Raw genomic sequence first — 13375 nt, forward strand, 5'->3', positions numbered from 1 at the left:
AAGAGACATGATAAATTCAAGAAATGAATGTATGTAATATACTTTATAACAAATGTATGTATGTAAATTGCATATTATAATCAAGATTTTTACTGTATTGGTTCTAAAAGCAGAAGAGTGTTGGAAGTTGGTGATAGAGAAATAATAGAAAATCAACATAGACTTCGTGCTAATAGATGGGAAAGGACTGACACTATAATGGAAGTCAGGGATAAGGATCAATATACAGAGGGGGTAGATGTATCTGGTAGCTTGACTTTAAGGAATAGACATTTGATGATCCATTAAGGACTCTGAATAACAAAAAGGAAGATATTGTTTGAAATGAACAAGGAACCAATGGAAAAGGAAAAATCTCAACCTTCACAGAAAGAAGACAAACGTCCAGAAGAAGCAAAAAGAAGAGAATATATATTTAATGATAATTGAAAAAACAAAAAAATGGACATGTGGCCCTCCAATTACAGTGCTGAAAAGAAATTGGCCCTTTTATCATTGATAAACCTCCCCTTGTATAATATATAATAATCAGACAATGTCAGGGAGGGGATGAAGAAATATCCCAGGTTGAGTGACGATAAATTAGAAACGTTGCGTGAGGCAACGTGTTGTATTTTAAATAATGAGTAGATAAAATCTTAGGATTATCTCTTATATACATAGACTTTTTAATATTTGCAAGTGTATCTGTTTTCACTATTTTAATTAATATTGTGTCATTTTATATTTATTTTTTATCAAAATACATCTTGATCATAAATACCAAGAGGATTTTTATTCAAGTACCCATCGTATTTCCTATTCTAATCATATAACTGTCTCTCTTACTAACGATGTTATCCCATTAATATGGTATGGTATCTATTTATGCACTAGATAAGGGGTAATATGTTTTTTTTTAATAAAATACCTTACAAAGTTATTTGGTATTTTATTCTAGAAATTGGCTGCAAGTCAATATCCCTCTCTGTCAAAACCGACGGTCCAAATTATTTTGCCTTTCAACACCACCTAATATGCTTTCACGTGAAGCAGAGTTTTCCATTGTGACTGTCACAAAATCAAAAACAAGTAATAACTCATATATCCAGCCACGTTTATTATTTTCTGTACAAGCATATTAGGCTTAATACTAAGTTATTTGGGAAGGTGTGTCTTGGAAATGTTCTGACAATCACACGTGTATCATTAGTTGTAAAGGGTCGAAAATCCCTGTCATAGAGCAATGGTTCTCCATATACTTCACATGAGGTCTTTCTTGAGAACTATTTATATTACATACATAGTTTTATCTATTTCTAATAACAGTTAAACTAAAATGTTTACGCAATTAAAAGTTATTTTTTTAAATTTTATGTAGCAAGATTACAAGATCGGATCTATTCTTGGGAGTTACAAACAGATAAACTTTGTAACTTCAAGCAATATTAAGTACTCCTACTTGTCTAAAAAAATTAAAGTATTATTACTTTTCAAACGAACTGGGATTAAAAGTACTAATTGTATAAAAGTCAACATATTTCTATATTGTGTTGCCTGTGGGAAAACATAAATTTTAAATGTAACAGAGAAAAGAAGTCAGTTTAGGAAGATTTATAGATGTTATAATGGGTTTGAAAAAGAAAAACAAAGAATCCCAAGTTTGGATAAGTTACGAGGTTTTGACGAGTTCCGAGTAACAATCGACTTTTTATGTCCACAAGGCGGGTTTTTTGTGTCTTTTTTTATTTACTTAATAAAACTCGAGTACCAATTGACTAGTTTTTCTTGTGGCACATCAATATTAAAAACTATTAATAAAATTTTATTAGACTAAATCAAGGTCTAATAGAGGGATGGACTTTGAGACCAAACTTTGTCAGCTATTGACAAAAGTCCTTCATCGTCATTTAGCATTATTATTTGAGACGTTATAAAAGAGATATTATTAATATTAAGTTATAATTAGATTAAAAGTATTCGTTAACGTGAAGTGATTCATCCAAAGATTAGATAGAGTAACCCAAGAAATTAATTTCAAGGGTCTATTTTTTTGAAGAAATAAGAAGTGCATGGCTCATAAGATCCTTTCCTTCTTTATTTTGAAGTAAGTTTTTAAAAAAAGTTTTTTTATTTTTATTTTCTATTACCTATTTCCTATTACTTCATAATATTTTATCATGATAAAAGTCCCATGATAGTGAGACGGTTACATTGATTCAACTAATTCACGAAGGTTTGAAAATCCTTCCCTTTGAACCTTTGAAATCAAGCTAGGATAAAAATCAAAATTAAAGAATCTCTACATATATAGGTGCCATACCTACTCGATATTTATCCCTCGATCAAACCTTTTAAAGTTGGGTTTGCTTATAGTGACACGTTTTATTAGAGTATAAGTGCAAATTTAAATTCAAAAGCTATATTTTGTTACATGTAAACATATGTAATGTATAAAGATCCAAGCTGGTTGGAATTGAAATTGGAACATCGTGTTTTCCCTTGTAGACACCTCATTTACAATTTTATGCAACAAATTAAAAGCATATGCAACAAATTAAAAGCATATTCAATGATGAATTTCACGACTATACCGACCACGTGCAATACTGCTGGAAATGCGTTTGTAGTATACACTCACACCTTTAATACATCTTATCATATGAGCAGATGTGTCCAATAATGAACAAGATATACTTAGTTTAAAAAAAGGAAAAAAAGTCGCGAAATACGAAAATTCTGTTTCCCGAACCTAATAATTTTATTTAGCCTATCAAATATTAATGATGGATTTGAGAGATTATTCTGAATATAATTCAATTCCAGAATCAATGATTATTTATTCCTAAATTTAATAAGATTAGTGAGTATGCTCCAATTTTTGGTACCTTGAATCCTCTAACTTTCACTTTTTCCGTAATTATATAATTTTATGGTTGCATACCATTTTGAAATAGATTAAATTAGTGTGAAAATATGGTTTGATTCAGGAGATGAATCAAAGATATGATCATTAATAAATTGAAAGGCCTAATTATTGTTTTCTAACCCCATATTTTTTTCAACAGCTTTACTAATACTATAAAATTATTGGCGCTTATAGTAGGTATGTTACAAAAAATTTCAAATAATATTTTTTTCCCCCATTAAACCTATTTAACTAATAGATAATGATAAAAGAGATATTTTGATACGAAAATCATGTCTCTAGATTCAATATTAAAGAAGTTATGACAAATTTACAATCGAAATTTCACGCCTTTTTTTCGTACTGTTATTACTTATATTTCCTTACCTTGCTTATCTTATGGTTATATGAATAAAATAACATTCTGGAAATATATAGAATTATTTGAATTTTACAAGTTTTGTGGTTTTTTTGATTTTTTATAGATGTTTATGATTTGTTACTTGAAATAAAATTATTCATTTAACACATTTCCTTATTTCTGTCCCTTTATTTGTTATTAGACATCGAATATAAATAATCTAAAATATGCTACTTAAATGCATCATATTACTGTACACTGGTGTACAAGAATTAATTTAAACATATGCTTATTACTTATATAAAAAATATATAGTTTACTAAATTCAGTATCTACAACTAGAGTTTAAGTAAGGTTGGATTAAGTCATGGAATTTGTGTCTCATTTTCAAAAAAGGCTAAACTTTCAAAACTTCAATCGGCTTTTTATGCCTTCAAACCGAGTTTTTTGTATCGTTTTTTATTTACTTCATAAAACTCGAGTAGCATTTTATGAGTTTTTCTCGTGGCACATCACTAATTTAAATACTTCTTTGACCAATTTTTGGGGACATCTAATAAATGAATTAACGTTTATAATTCAGTAAAGTGTATTGGAGTGTAATTAAAACTGAACTTTCAGTAATTTGTTGATCTAGTTACTCGTAAAGATCATATCGTACAGTAATAAAGAATGAATGACTAATGTCGGGTTGAAATTGATGTACGTCTCATCAACAAATTAAATATGATCTTTACGAGTTACTAGATCAACAAATGTTTTTTAATCCATTATAACTTTTATTTGATCCGTTACCCCCCATTTTTAATTTTGAAGGCTATCTTGAGATGACTTATTTTCTAGCATATGATGCAATTAAACAAAGCAATGGATTGAAAAAAAATAATCTAAAGCTGCGTTGTTTAGCGGTAGGTACCGTAATAGAAATCCAGAATTCGTCAAATGTTTTAGAATAAAAAACCTGTTTTTAATGTTGAGCCACATGAAAGTTTGATAACTTTATCTTCCATATCAGACGAAAGATGATTAGCTGTGGAGGTCAAATGAGTGTATCCAGTTATGTATTTGTAAGCATTATCTTCTGAGAAGTACTTTTAAAATTATCCAGAAGAGATTTAAATAAAAATATGTTACTTTTTAATCTTCATTTATGTTTTAATGCCATATTGTCAATTTAAACTATATTTTTCTTTTTTGAGAGTCATGTAGCAACCCCTCCATTGTGTTTCACAATCCCCACATTGGGAACTACTGAAGTAGACTTCTGTTTTCTTTTTCCTTCAACAACAAAAAAAAAGTTCTGATTTGTTCCTAATTTTTAATAGTTAGTTCTTTGCATTTTAAGAACCACATATTATGTAAGTGCTTATTGAAATATAAAATGATTACTTTATGATGACAAAATTGAAAAGAAGACCTACATACACCTATATGCACATACCTTAGTAATGCATAATAAAGAGAAAGTTAACATATTACTTCCAATTTTTTAATCTGGATTTTTTTCTCATTAATATACATTGATTAAGTACTGGACTACTAGAGAGAAGGAATTGAGACAAAATTTTATCAGCTGTTGACAAAAAGTCCTCAAATTCAATTCATTTATTATTTTTCCTTCTATGATTTGTTTTTTATTGTTTAGAACTGTCTTCATTAATTCATTCTTTAATGGGAAAAAAGATTCAAAGTAAAATTAGAAAATTAAATTATTTTTAGTTTAATGTGGTGATAGGGTCAAACCCTTTAATGTATTTAAACTTTGGTATTATTTTATGGAAAATAAAGAATGATATATTTAAATATTTTATAAATTAAAATAATTTTATGCAAAGGTAATATGGATTTATTTGTTAGTAATATATATATATATTTACTAACAAGTTAGAAAACAATATTCTATAAACTATACTTAATATAATTTTATAAAGAGTGTCGGCTTCTAAAATTGAGACAAAAATGGATCAAATAACTAAATTAAGCATCCTTATCAAACTAATGGGTTACATAATGTTAATTAGATTAAAATTCCTTGAAATAGATCATTCTTATGATTATTTTTGGACATTGATTTCGAAATTCAAAATTAGAATGGTTCAAAAATTAAGAATTTAATAAACGTGATGGTTATTATTTATTGATATTCAGTTCATATTAAACACCCTTTTGTGTTCCTTAATTTGTTAATTATTTAAAATTGAGTACACCATCTTTTAAGACGTCATGATTTTACAAAAAAGCGTACAGACGATACAAATATTAGTGCCAGTGATTAGAAAAACTTTGTAAGAAATATTCATTTCATTTTTTCACATGGTAATTATGCATTCACATGCAGTTTATACAAAAACATTATATAGAAATAAATGTAATTTCCTAGTTCTCCATCTTCAAGTTCGAATCCATGAGGTGTCTAATTTGAAAAAAATACGTGTAGAAAAATTTTATTCTAATTCATTATTGTTATATTCGTCACTTTTTTCTCTGTTCCCCTCCCCCCCTTTCAACAAAAAAAGAAAAATGTTGAAAATTATGTAGTGTCTATTTACTTCAATGAAACGAATCTGATGCAGATTGCAGACCCATTACCAAACATTAACTAGTGAGTAGAACAAAATTTTATGTGTTATAACAATATTATAAAAGATCTGGCCTTCAATGAATTAAATACGTAATATTCGCCTATTACGACTACGAATACAAAGACAAAGGAACACTGGCACCAAAGAATGACAATGTGTCAGTAAATTAAATCAATATTTTTTCTCCCAGATTCATGAATGATTCAGAAGGGAATAAAATTTAACGGATTTTGAATATTTTACTTTTTAATTTCAATAAATGTTATTTTCCAATTTATAGTTATGGCTCTTAAACGTTTTTAAACCTGATCCCCCATTCTGGATGCTGACCGCCTTTGCAAACCGAGTAGGAATTCAAATGGATAATATATATATAAAATTTAGTTATAGTCTAGAGGTCATATAAAAAAACAGTAAATTGGCGTTGACAATTAATTATTGATTAAATTTTATACGCTTTAAGAAAAGTTTTGTGTTATGAGACTATTGGGGTATGTTGCACGAACCATTAGCATCAGTAATAGCATTGATATTTTTTGTCTTCGTAATCTTAAGTCATAGTTTTGTCATTGTCATAATATTATCTTTGTCAGACATCGACATTGTTTCGTCGTAGTTATCTTTTATTTCGTCTTGTCTCGTCTTCGTCAGAGTTTCGTCTTTGTCAGAATTTCGTCTTCGTCAGATTTTCGTCTTTGTCAGATTTTCGTCTTCGTCAGAATTTTGCTTCGTCAGAATTTGGTCTTCGTCCGTTTCGTCTTCGTAATGATTTGTCAGATTTTCGTCTTCGTCATGAAAAAAAGCTTTGTTGACGAAATGATTTCGTTTCGTCAGACTTGACGAAGTTAACACTGGTACTGTTTATGTTATAATCTACGCCAAAATCTGTGATCTAATAAAATATGATATTTCAATAAAACAACGCCACTTTCTTAAACATAAAGAGGTTGTACTTTTAAATACCTGGAATTGAATTGTATAATATGTCATTCGAGTATATGAATATCTTCTCACGGTCTCCAGACAGTTAATTTTAATTATTAATTAAAAAAAAGAGAGGTTAAAAATTAAGACGAAGTGCGTTCATATTGTGCAGTAATAAAGATTGAAGGTGCTTCTGTAGGGTTAAAATTTATGTACTTTGCATAAACAAATTGGTTGAAAATGTTTTAATGTCCATTATACTTTTTATTTGATCCATTACACTTTATTTGTGATTTTGAAGGCTAGTTTGAGATGCCTATTTTTCCAGCAATTGGTGCGATTAAACGAAGCAACGGATTGCAAAAAAAAGCAATTAAACTTGGTGAAAGATTAAAAATCTATCTACGTTAAATATTGATTTCCCCCATTTAAGTAATGAAAATCTAGATTTCTAAAGTGATCCACAAAACACTTCTAAACTTTTTAGCGTAGAAAATTTGGGTTTTACTTCATGGATCTTACTTATTTGTAATTCCACGTGTTAACTAAAGTATAAGTATTTATTCTAAGTAGTCTATTTGCATTTGAGAGTAAAAGTACACTAAGTGTAGGATAAAATATAAAGGCATTCTTAACTGGTATTTTGGTCGCTAACATTTTCTACCCCTAAATTTTTCCACCCACATTTTTCCGGCTGGTAATTTTCCTCCAGATTTTGTCACATGACATCTTCATCGAATTTTTATGCTTTTTTTATTATCGTTTCGAACTTTACTGTCGTATCTGGAGGAGAAGAAAAAAGGAATAATGATAAAGAAGTAATTTGTAATCTTGTACTATTTAATGTTTATATATTATAATTTATAACTAAGGAGTAAGGAATCACGGAGTCTACTCCATTTCTTCAAGCCTCAACTTAAGGCACGACTATGATTCATTAACGTGCCACAAGTCAATGAGTCCTTTTGAAATGGACTCAGCATTCCAGATAAGTGATTCCTTACTCCTTCTCCTTAGTTATAATAATATATAAGCAGTACAAGTATAACTTCTCCTAGCTCTATTATTAATCTGATCACAGTAACGTTCGAACCGATAATATAAAAAAAAAAAAGGCAGTAAAGATCTCATGCGGTAAAATCTCTACGAGGAAAAATTGTCAGCGGTAAAAATGTAGGTCGAAAAAATGTAAGGGGCGAAAATGTTAACAATAAAAATACCTAAAACCAAAAGCATCAATAATAAAGTACAATAATACAATCTAGATATCACGTTCTTCTATCCAATCAACCTGATAATATTCAACATATTCATTGCGGCTACATTGTAATCACATTTTTTTAATTTTATAGATCAATTTGTTATTTTTATATAATAAAATATATTATCACCTCTTTTTTAATCTACCCTCCTTTAATAGCCCCTTTTCGCATTACTGCCGCCCTAACATAAAAGTACCATCCCCAGTGGGGTGGTATTCCCCACTTTGGGAAACGCAGCTCTATATCATCACTCTATATTATACTTTATATCTTCGGTTGACTTATATACGATTTAAACCGGCTGACCTTACGTATTAGGAACTAAAAAGGGTATTACATATTGTTTTTATATTAATTTATATGAATCAATGACTTCAATTCAAGGTATATTGTAACTAATATCCATATATAAAGTAACATTTATTCCTCGATGATAATATCTAGATAATTAACAATTGGCAATAGGAATAATACAGAAGGCTAACTACCATAAGTATTTTCAAATGTTTCCTTATCCCTTTTTCATCCAAAAAAGTCGAATGGGAAAAAAGCTCTAGAGTTGTATAAAATATGTCCTAGAAAGCGGGAACGGTTTTTTTTATTTTTAAAAGCTGTTATCATTATTATGTCATTCTTGAAGCAAGAATATCTTAGTATAAAGTAATAAATAGTTTGTGTTCTCATGAAAGACGGAGAGTAAGAAAGAGGGTCTGTTTGGGAGTTATTCTGAGCCATGCAAAATGGATGTATCACTACTATAGATGAATTTTTCGAGGTATAATGATTGTAATTCATAAATTTCCGGTGTTTCACACGACAATTGACTTTTTATTCTATGGAATGAGCTATTGCAATCACCTCTATAACTTTTGTTAACAAAAATGGAAGAAAAAATAAATCCCATTGCTGCTTTGATTTGCACCGGCCACAGCACACCTGAAATTGTAAAGATTGTTGGGATCGAGAGTCACACCGTCTACACTTTCAAAAACCTTAAAATCGAGCCCAGTAGTGGAAGGCCGGCCAAACTGACCCCAAAAGTTGCCAAGAAGGCGTTTGAGGAGAAGCCCACCATCTATATGGCCAAATTTGCCAGAAATAAGTCAGTGTGGCTCCCTCCACCGTGTCCAGGGCGATCAAGGCCGCCGGGGGAAAATCCAAGAGGTACGTGGAAAGAACATTAATTACTCGACAGCTACCAGTTGTCCGTTTGGAGTGGACCAAACGCCTCCTAAACAACCTGAAGCATCATGCCAACCTGTGATGTTCTTCTCGGATGAGAAAACATTCTGTGTCGACCCCGTCTTCAACAAGCAGAACAATCGGGTTGATCGCTTTGAAGACCTACACCGAGTGTCCAAGACGGGTGGGTTGGTGCCCCATCCTGCTAGAAGACGTAGGACGCCTTGCCCGACTACTTGGAGTCTTAAAGACCAAGGTAACCCCGTATGTCCTCAAGATCACCAAGAAGTCGGGCAAGGCATCCTACGTCTTCAAGCAGGATGGGGGACCCGCCCACACAGCCAATGTTGTGCAAGCCTGGATGAAAGAGAACATGGATTTATGGCCCAAGAACTTCCGGCTTCCCCAAATCCCCGATCTAAATCATGAGTGGAAGCTCATGTGAAGGGACAACATTGCCAGATTGTACTCCAGCTTCCGTGGTCGCTTGAAGGCCGTCATTGAGAGCAATTGATGTCAAACTCATAAATAATATCTGTCATTGTGTGCTCAATAAATGCATTTAAGTAATCTATCACGTCTGACTTAATTGAGACTCAGGAGGAGCAAAAGTTTGCTCAAGTTGATTAGTGCTACATCCATTTCGCTCGACCCGGCAAGTGTAAGTCTAGGAGTAAAATTAAGGATCGACATCTTAGTAATTCCTGCCTATATGTACTAACTATATACGAAGTTAGATTTGTGTTTGAGTATTGTCATTTTTAGTCATATAATCTAATTAATAAAATGTTGTATTCCAATCTTCCTATCGAAGTAATGTCATTACTAATTATAAACAGTAAATAAGGTTATTTTTCTATTAAAAAATGGAGACAAAGGGGGGGGGGGAAGGTGTATGAAAAATGTCAGTTTTATAAAATCACAAACGAGGTTGAATCATTTACACGGAAAATGTCGCATATAAAGTCCCAATCTTGGGTAGAAATACCAAATATATTCCTAACTTTATCTATAAAATATTCATATTATAGTAAGTATGCTTTTGAAATTTAAAACACAAATTATATGTTTGTAACTAAAGCATTTAATCAATTATTTATATAACTTTTCTATTTTTCCAAACATTTAAATGTTGATGAAGGATTTTTTGAGTCAACAGAATCTACTTAAGAGGACGAATAAAAAATCTTGACTCTACAAATGTAAACTTTATATTTGATTAATTATACTCTTTCTGCCGTTGTGAATACTCCAATAGAAAATTATATTTAGAGGAAAAACCAAGAATAAACTATCCAAACGGATTTATCTTTGAGGAAAGCAAAAACTGAAATATGTCTCGATTGTAAAATAATGGTGCATAAAGTTAATTAAAATTTGATTTTTATAATTATATCAACCTTTGATAGGAAATTTGTGAATGTACTCGGTTGAATAGATTAAAACAACTTTGTATTCAACAAAAATGTAAAAGATACACTCCTTTCATAAAAATATTTCCTTTGTTTGTCACAATTAACCTCTCCAATTCTCCCTCTTTGAAGGTGGATCATTTGAGACAGATGGAGTTGTACTGATTAAGTATAAATAAACATTATAGTATTACATTAACTCCATCTGACCTAGAAATCTACCTACGCACATTGAGTTCATGAGAATAATTTTTCCGAGCGCTTTGTCCATTGAGCTATGTCATTCCAAGTTTGTCGATATTGTTAGATGAGAAAACTTCAGTTATTCCCCGGATTTAATTCATTGTGCATGAATGTGTAGTTAAAATCTTCAAAAGTGTTAGGATATGCACAGTGATGCATGATATATGTCCTGCCGATATGTAAAAATATAAAAATTAACATGGTCAACAGGACAATTTGAAGAATATTTTGGAGGAGAGCAGCATAATTGTCTTGCCCTTTTTCATCTGATAACTGCAAGCAGTTATGAGATGAAACGTCAAGACTAATATGAAAGAGATGGGCAAATCCCTACTCCGTATCTAGGAATGATATAGGCAGGAATTACAACGATGCTGATCCTCAATTCTACTCCAAGTCCAAGGGGACTTACACCTATAAATTCAAAACAAATCTTCAGAATTAATCTTCGTCTTTCACAAAATAATTATTATTTTAGACTTATTGTTTTCTGTTCAAGAATAAAAGAATATTGATCACAACTTCATTAGATAAAAATTCATCAAAAACACTTAGGAGAAAGGATGCAAGTTACCCGGTCGCTGATGTACAATCAAAGGCAAAATAACACTATACAGTACGTACAATATACATAAATATATTGTATATCGGATTACGAGTTACTTGATTCACTAGTTTCTCGTAATACGAGTGTTCGTTTTCAATGTGAATGTGTTTGATGTTTTGGATTGCTAGAAAGTTTTCTTGCTTGAATCAATCCATAAGATCAATTCCTCTCAGCACTAAAAACACTGATTTAAAATATATTGTGCTTGTGATTATTCAAGATATGAATTAAATTTACCACTAAAAACAAATCTGTTTTGGTTTACCATAATTTTGAAGGGAACTTCTTTGAAAGAATTACGTAGGTATAAAAAGTATCATAAAGTCATATTTGTAAGACAAACTATTTGATAGGATTGTTAGCATATTTGATAAATAATCGCATATATATATCTGTAAATAATATAAACTCCTTTTTTTTAATGTTCCTTTCCTTGGTCAGATGGATTTGCACTGATGGAAATATAAAATAACATTATAGTATTACATTTACTCCATCTGACCTAGGAAATATCTTTGAAGTCCAAATACCTTAAGTATATTTCCTTCTCTAGGAACGACCGGGTTTTTAACTTACACATATTGAGTTCAAGAAAATAATTTCTCCGAGTGCATTGTCCATTGAGCTACGTCGTACAATTTCCTTATTCTTATTATCCAATTTATATCCTTTGAATACAAAAATGGAAAATGATAAGAGTAAGGGACAAGTATTTTGTATGAGCTTGTAAGATACCGCTTAATTTTCCTTTATATCCTTTTGTTATATAAATAAGTTTTGAATGTGTATAAACGTGAATCCAAAATATTATTTTTGCCTTTAATTTTTAAGTATCTCGTTTCTAATAATATGTTATTTCATTTTCATTATTTCATATAATAAAAATTTATGGGCCTATGTAATGTTCTTTTTTATAAAGGCTCAGTTCAGTAACAGGCACTTAAGACATGTGGCGTTGCTTGAAAATTTGTATCCAGGAAATGATATTAGATACAACCAGGGCTGCAGCTACCTTATACTAATTCCAGGAGGGGCCCCCGAAAACTAAGGTTGCTTAATTCAATGGTTTTCCAAGTGAGGGCCGTGAGGGAGGCTAGGGGGGTGCAGGAAGATGAAGAATTGACGTTTGCTTTCAGTTACATATACATAGTATATATTATATTATATTACTTATATATATTATGGCTATTATATTATATTATAGGCCCCCGACAAGCTTAATAGCGGACCTGGATCCGTGATTTACTCCACCCCTTCCCTCTTTTATTTACTGTGTTGCATACAGTAAATTTAAATTTAGTACTTGTTGATAAAAATTTCGTTATTTCTGATATTTTTTTCCATTTGATTTGAAAATAGGTAGCAGATTGGAAAAAAGATTAATTAGCCTCAATTTGACCTATGTGTTTTTATAAAAATGAAGTAATCAAGTACGTGTAATTATTTCTTGTATGTTACAAGGAATCAATTTAAAATTGCGTAATCAATATAGTGATATTTATGTTCTAATGTAATACTATGCGTTTATATAATATTTTTTATTCAACCATATATGACTTTAGATATTCTTTTGTTCATATGTGCTCCATAACAAAAATACTGATTTGATTTACTATGTTAAAAAAAAATCAAATACAATGTTGTAAATTACGTGATACATACGAATATTATTACTTATTTGTCCATGCTGTGATTGAGAAGATGTGATGATGGCTGTATCGCAGCATGTTATCAATCATACAACATAATTGAGACTACTTTACCCAAAAAAATTAAGTATAGTAAGACTATCTGTTTGGCATCTCAGGTTCAAATCCGGTACTTCTAAGTGTTTTAGTTGGACCTCAGGTTTCAGGTTGTTTCATTTTCAGGATTTCATTTAACAAACATTTACGGAGCCATGCATTGTCTTTAT

At 30.6% G+C, this 13375-nt stretch overlaps 1 protein-coding gene across 2 annotated transcripts in view; it reads right to left on the reverse strand.

Annotated features, from left to right (window-relative positions):
• LOC121114726 (sodium-independent sulfate anion transporter) overlaps window positions 1–13153 on the reverse strand; it is a 50876-nt gene extending 37723 nt beyond the window's left edge. Inside the window, exon 1 of one of the 2 annotated variants that reach the window (XM_071887199.1) lies at window positions 13135–13153. The gene's annotated coding sequence lies outside the window, so the exon portion shown is untranslated. Of the gene's footprint in view, window positions 1–13122 lie in introns of both variants that reach the window. The other variant, XM_071887198.1, reaches the window with a different exon arrangement.
• Between the last annotated feature and the right edge of the window lie 222 nt (window positions 13154–13375).

This window comes from Lepeophtheirus salmonis, chromosome 3, assembly GCF_016086655.4.
Source record: "Lepeophtheirus salmonis chromosome 3, UVic_Lsal_1.4, whole genome shotgun sequence".
Classification (NCBI taxonomy): Eukaryota; Metazoa; Arthropoda; class Copepoda; order Siphonostomatoida; family Caligidae; genus Lepeophtheirus; species Lepeophtheirus salmonis.